The sequence below is a fragment of the Pinus tabuliformis genome, chromosome Q (genome assembly GCF_031772625.1).
Source record: "Pinus tabuliformis cultivar Carrire ecotype Pingquan chromosome Q, CPIR1, whole genome shotgun sequence".
In the NCBI taxonomy this organism is placed as follows: domain Eukaryota; kingdom Viridiplantae; phylum Streptophyta; class Pinopsida; order Pinales; family Pinaceae; genus Pinus; species Pinus tabuliformis.
In genome coordinates this window covers 288,175,336-288,182,344 of record NC_142296.1, presented here as the reverse complement: position 1 = coordinate 288,182,344, position 7,009 = coordinate 288,175,336, and positions in this window count along the sequence as shown.

Below are 7,009 nucleotides of genomic sequence, written 5' to 3'. Positions count from 1 at the left end.
CATATTTGCACCCAAGGAATATTCATCCTTCCTCAACACATTAAAACAAACATTATACCATGGTGATGGACTTTAGAAGTTAAAATACCCCTTAGAAACCTTACCCTAGTAGTTGTAACAAAAACTGCTTTATTTTCTATAATTAGGGTTTACTATTTGAATGTCCTCTTTCAACTATAAGTTGATGTATCATGCATCATAGAATGTTAGAAATATGTTTTCATTGACGGAAAAGGCAAAGAAGATGACAAGAGATTATTAGAATATGTTTTCAAGTAATTGATGACAAGTATTGATATGTTGTCATTGTCGAAGGTGTTGTTGGCATAAGGAGGATGTTGGATAAGTATTGAAAAAGTTGATGTCATTAGGTCATTGATGTCACAGGTCAATGGTGTTGTATCAAAATCAAATGTGTTGCAAACTTAGATGTTTCCAAGAAGATTGGTAAATAGTAGTGGTGGATCTGATTGGTTAAGGTGCAAATATTTTGAAGACATTTTTTAGTTTAGCAGATTAGTTCAAGAGAATTTGGAACCCACTCATATGGATAGATATCTAAAAGATATTTCTAGTGGTATATAGAAGTTTGAAAAATGCCTCCTGGATTATAAGTTATTACTAGTCAAAGTACAGTTACCCCAAAGTCAAAATGTAGAGTTAAAGTTGGAACAATGGCTAGTTGTTGACAGTTTGGCAATTGGGTAGAGTTGTCCGAGATTTTTGGCGGAGATGCCAAACCAAAGGTCTAGGTGGATATGGCCTGACAACGTAGCAGTGAAAGTGTTTTTATTAGCTAATGGTGGAGCCCCTTATAAAAACTCATCTCGGTGAGAGTTTCCCCAGATAGTTTCAAAGTTGCACGTAAAAGGAGCACCCAGGATGACGCAAGATTGAGAGGAGTAAATAGGTGTTGATTTGCATAAGCTCTACAATGGGAGGTCCCTAGGGGGCAACTCACCTTGGGATAAATTCCATATAAGAACCATGGGTAGGGGAAGTTTGGAAGGGCCTGGGATGACGTAGAGTTGGGTAATGTGGCAACAAAAGTAGTGAAGTAAAGGCCCGAGACCCTTATTTATTTAACAAATAATTTCATTGCAAAACAAAGGCCCAAATCCTTTTCTCTACTATATGATAACACAAATTTTGCGATCAAATGGAAAAATGAGAATAAGATAGATGTCACAATGTTATTGGCTTGTTGAGATGATGTGGTAGACACAGGTGGATGATGACATCAATACAGGGGTGACATGTGGCTTGTGTTTTTAGGTGGTAAAATGGGATAAATATGAGTGAAAAGTGTCACCTATCAGATGCTACCACATGGCATTGATGACGTGAGCATGAAATTGCCCCATATGGTCATCCCTAGAAGAAAATAAGTTGCAGCAAGCAAAGAGCTCTAGGCTGACTAGGAACTGGGTGGATGCAACAGTTGTCAAAGACAGGTCACCCCAACTAATTGTTGATTAGTTCACAAGTGCAACATAGGCCCCACTAGGACACATCATCCTGTTCCTTGGACCCCATAGGTTTCATATTTTGCACAACAAAGGGTTCTCTAGGCTAATTTAGTACCTAGCAATGGTGGAAGATGACTGCAGATCCGAGAAACAATTAGAGAGAGCTCGATACTTGTAATACCAAAGGTGTTTCCCTAGAAGAAAATTAAAAGGCTCAAAGGAGAGAGATCTGTGATGACTAGGCTTTGGTACAACCTAAAGTATAGGTGGTGTGTTTCGAACCAATAGCAAAAGGTCCAGGAAACATAACCCCGAAGGTGCCACCTCAGAAGAAAATTAAAATGTGAAATGTGAGGACTCTCTGGATGATTCATCGCCGAGAAACTGTGGTAGGTACAGTTGGAGTTGACGACCAATGAAAAGAGCACAAGTGAAGAGTGTTGGACCCATCGTAAACATAATCCTAGAAGTAAATAAAGTCAGGTGGTTGAAGCACAAGGATCAGGACATGGTTTTGTGCACATGTGTAAAACTAAGGGCAGGAAAGGATTTCAAAGGAAACAAGTCATTTGGGGATATTGTCAAATGGACTCGACAAAATTATAATGTGGCAGTGTTAAGCACTTTGGGCCATGATTTATGGCCTTTGGATGAACGAGTCAACAACATAGTTTAAAGCCTTTGGGGCTAAAACAAAGAACAATGGGCCCAATAAAGGACTTAAGAAATAGTTAAGGCCTTTGGGCTTATGGATGAGTCAAAATATTTGTAGGTTTTTGGGTCTATAGTGAAGACTTAAAGCCTAAAGCATGAAACGGGTTGGCAGTAGAGAATCTGGTATTTTATGCCAAAATTTGGTAAATTCACCAAACCAATGGAACTATAAAATTGGCATTAATAGGCATGAACGAGTTGGTGACGCAAATAGAGTAATGGAAATAATTCGAGGTAGATTTGGAAAATTGGCTAAGTTTGGCGACACACCAAATTTACAAGGAGCATTGCTAAATCTTGATAAAATTCCAAAATTGCAAAAAATGACAGTTAAACTCAAAGTTACTTACAAAAATAGGTAAGGAGTGTTAAAATACTTGGAGACAAATTTCAGAAGACATATTTGAAGCAAGAAAAAGGAAATAATAAATATCTATGCATGAGGAATAACCGAAGATAACTAAATTTTTAATTCCAAAAATATCAGTTAAATTTCTTTATAAGCAAAATTTGAGCAACCAAGAGATAGATTGTTGGTGCAACGAGATGCATAGTGTTAGTATGCATCAAGGGTGAATCAAAGATAAATTTTAGTGTCTGGAAGGTGTTTGAGAAGGTAAACAATGAATTGGTGAATGATGTTTTAATGTATTAAACAAAGATGTTTTAATGGTGAAATTAACAATTGCTAGGGATTGATGTTGCTGGTGTGTTTGGTGTTTTGATTAGTGTTTATGGCTTGTGTTTGTAGGAGAAATTTATTTGTGTATGAAATAAAGTGTGTTACCGGGAATAGTGTCTATGCAGAGCTGCTAATCCCACTAAGGCTGGTAGCTACCTTAGAAACAAACAAACTTAAAACTACTTTCGTTTTCCTTTATGAAAGATAGATGAGAGAAGAATAAAGGAGACCAACCTCTGTCTTGCGCTTGGTTCCTTGCTCGATTCCTCTCTCTTCTGATAGTCTTTTGCTACTTGCTTTCTTGTATACCCAGCTTCACAGAGTACCTGTAGAATCAAAGCAGCATAACACTATACGAGAACATAGATCTATTATCATAAGCAATATAGGATCAGATGTATATTAACCATACAAATGCATAAAACATAAATCATACAAGAGTATGGAGGAAAACTTGAATAGATTTATTGATAATCAAGAAAGAGCCAAGAGAATTACAACCAATTGTTCTAACCCAACATCATCCTCTCAGCAAGAAGCCCTTCTTCACCTCATGAAAAGCTTAGATCACCCAACACTATGATATTGCACCAATAAACCAGTAGCACTTCCTTACAAGATACAAAATTCCAGCCTCTGGATCTCTGGGATGAGGGATCCATATATAGATGTCTGCAAGGGAGGTGAGTCAGCTTTTGAGATTTGATTAGTGTCTCCCCTCTGATAGTTCTTGATTCCACTTGGAGATTGATGATCTCTTACTCATCCCTGGTCGAATTCAGAGAGGCAAGTGTCACAGGAGAAGTTTCTGGAAGATTCCATGCTTCTCCACCTTGCAGATTGACCCTGCCATTTGTCCCTTCTCGCCCATCGCACCCCATAGAAGGGATTTTTGACATGAAATGCACCTACTGTGAGTATTTAAGTGGGATGCAACGCACTTTGCCTATGGAGCAGGTGAAATGGTCCAGTTTTGACCAGTTCTGAGTGGTTTTTCATGGAGAACTTCTGGGAGATGTTGTAATCAGTTGACCTTATTCTTTTAGGGGTTGGAACAACACCTTTAGGGACTTAGGAGCCCTTGGTTTATGGACATTTATGCTTGGGGTTGCAGTGCCCAAAAATGTCTATAAAAGTTGCCCCCTAAAGCATGAGGTCGTTAATCTTTTCGGGTCAGGTGAAATGCTTTATCATGAGGATCTGAAGTTCTTTCAAGCTGGAAGGAGACTTGTAATAAGATACAATACAATACATTATCTTCATAATATTTTCATGATCTAGCTGAGGTGGGCATTCCCATGCTCAGCTTTATAAATTCATTTTTCATGTACATGAGACAGACAATCGTTTGAGTGTAGACTGATGATTCTGGTAGAGCCATCATCCCTTAGATTGGATGATTATCTGTGCAGCAATGATGTACATTTGATGTCTTTATTTTCCTGAATATATATCGCAGCCCAGATGGATGAAACTAGATCCGGGGTCTTCAATCTCGTTCGATCTTCACTCAAAGTACAAGTCGATCCATGTGAGAGATGTTCTGGAGTCGAACATGGAAAGACATCACCTGATTACCAGCCAATGATGTAAGCCGTTAACAGGCGCGAGAGGAATCACCGATAATGATGATGACCCTCAAGGTACTACAGTACAATTTACGTGGTGTGAATAAAGGACTTGGCATCGAACACCACGCAAAATCTTTCGGTCGAAGGCCATTGATGTAAACCTGTCGCCGGAAGTGAGAAACTTGCCATTGACGGATGCAAGCTTTAAAGTACTGAAAGGGTTGTTCCTAGATCGACTTCTTGGATAGTGAGCTGATGTCAACAATAAGTGATCCGTCATAGGAGGGCCTTAGTGAATCCCACATCAATGACATGGAATGAAGCAAATGATTTTAATGGAGGTGAAAACGATCTGGTGATATAAGGTTCAGGGTGGCGGTCATGAAAGAATGGAGCGTAAATGTATTGCAGTGGGTGAGACACTGGTGAATTCTCTGAGTGACTTCTCTTGAACATATCGGTGACACTGACATGATGGATTGGTAGCATTAACCCCAAATGTGGATGGTGTGATGGAACCATGGTGATGTGACCAGTGAATGGAAATACCCAACCCGACTTGGATGCAGAGTGAAAGTCATGTTCAAGAGCGACTTGCTACCAACAAAGTTTCTTCAAGTTTTCTTCCCAATTTTTCCCCAGTCATTTCTGACCAGTACCTCTTTATTTTTGTCAAGCTTGAGGAGGATAACATATGCTTGTTCTATAATTTTCCCTTCGGGCAAACCCATCGCTATGTTTTAATGAGCCTAGCGATAGTGAAACTCGTTCTTGTTTGTTATGGACAAGTTTGTCGCTATTAGGTTTTAACGAGTTTAACGAAAAAGATAACTCGGTCCTTTTCAATTTTAGAGAGTCTGAAAAGGGACGTTGTTGTGCCTTATTTTTGGTCTTATTTTTGCTCTTATTTTTGCTCTAAGAAACTTACTAATCCATCTATTTGACATCCATTTTCCCTTCATTCATCCCATTTTGATGTATATTTGATATCCATTCAGGACACTTGGGCACGAATTGAATGAATGGATGGACAGCTTGGGAACTAGGACTAAGCCATCTATGCTTAGTTCGAACAGAACAAGCTTTATTAGGCCCATTTGGTGCTAGTCAATCATGACTAGTCATTTAGAAATCCCATAGAAATAGGGCAGTTTTGACATTCTATGGGATTGGTCATATTTCTTGGGATGGGAGTAATGAATTCGACTTAGATAGATGGATGAGAGTAGATGGGTTTGTTTGAGTGAATATAGATCAGTTTTTTTCATGAGACTTCTTATTTAAGAGCCAAGACTTTGATGGCTTATGTATTGACTTATTATACTTTTATGCTGAGACACTTTTGGATTGGAGAGTTAATTTGAATACTTGTGCTATCATTATTTTGCTGTTCAATGCTATGGATGTGTGACTGAATTTGAGCTTTTGATATCACTTCTTAAGTGTGCAAGGCAAGGGTGGAGGGCCCCCATTCCAAGCTAAGTACACTTCCTTGTTAACTAGTTTTATTTCTTGTAATCTGGTTATTGTAGAACTGGTTTTTCAAAGCTTTATTTCAGATTGCTTTATGGTTCATTCATGGTGATTGATTTCATTAGTTATTAGCTTATTCATCACTTTATTAAGTTGGAAAAACAAGTGTTCAAGTTGAGCATCCCTTCTACTAAAATGATGAATTAAAACTAGTTTTCTTTGATTGCATGCAAATAGTTTCTTTATGTGATTTTGGTATTGAGATGAATGAATTATGATGAAATACCTTATGTGTCTCTTAAGTTAGGAGCTTCTTTCATTAATAATTTATCCATCTTAAGTTCTTGGTTTTAATATCTGATTCATTAAGTAGTAATTGAGGCAAAAGTGGACTTCTTGAGTCAAGAACCATTTCAATATTTTCCTCTTTTTAAACTAATTGAATTAGAGTTGTAGGATGTATTGCTTTAAGCTTTTGAATAACTTATCTTTCAAGGTTTGATTATATCTGATCTTCACATATAGTGAACTTGCCTCAAAGCATAAACAACTTGGATTGATAAGAAATAATTGTGTTAATTTCGGTAAACAAATTAGCTCAACATTTTGGCGCCATTGCCGGGGAGGAAAATATCGGCATAGTCAATAGAAAGATAAATTTCAAAACAAACAAAAAAACATTAGTTACATTCCTTTTTAGTTATGCTTCTTTATGCCTAGATATAGAGATCCTCAAGGTAGATTTATTAAAAACCCCCCACAAATAGAGAAAGGATAATCAAACACCCCAGTTACTGGTAATCCAATAATTGAGGAATTGGCAAAAAAACAAAGAACTGGACAAAGATTAACTTTGATTGAGAGGCAAAATATGTTAGCTTGGGAAGCAAAACAAAAACAACCTTCAATTTCAGGAAAACAAAAAGAAATTATCAAAGAAAAACAACCTATCTTTCCATCCATAAATCCACCTATCTTTCAACAACCTGAATCTCCACTCAAAATTGAAACAAATAAACCAATGGCAGAAGAGGGACATGGATCTGCTATTTTCACTCCTGAAAAACGAATTGAGTATGAAAGACAACAAAGAGAATGGA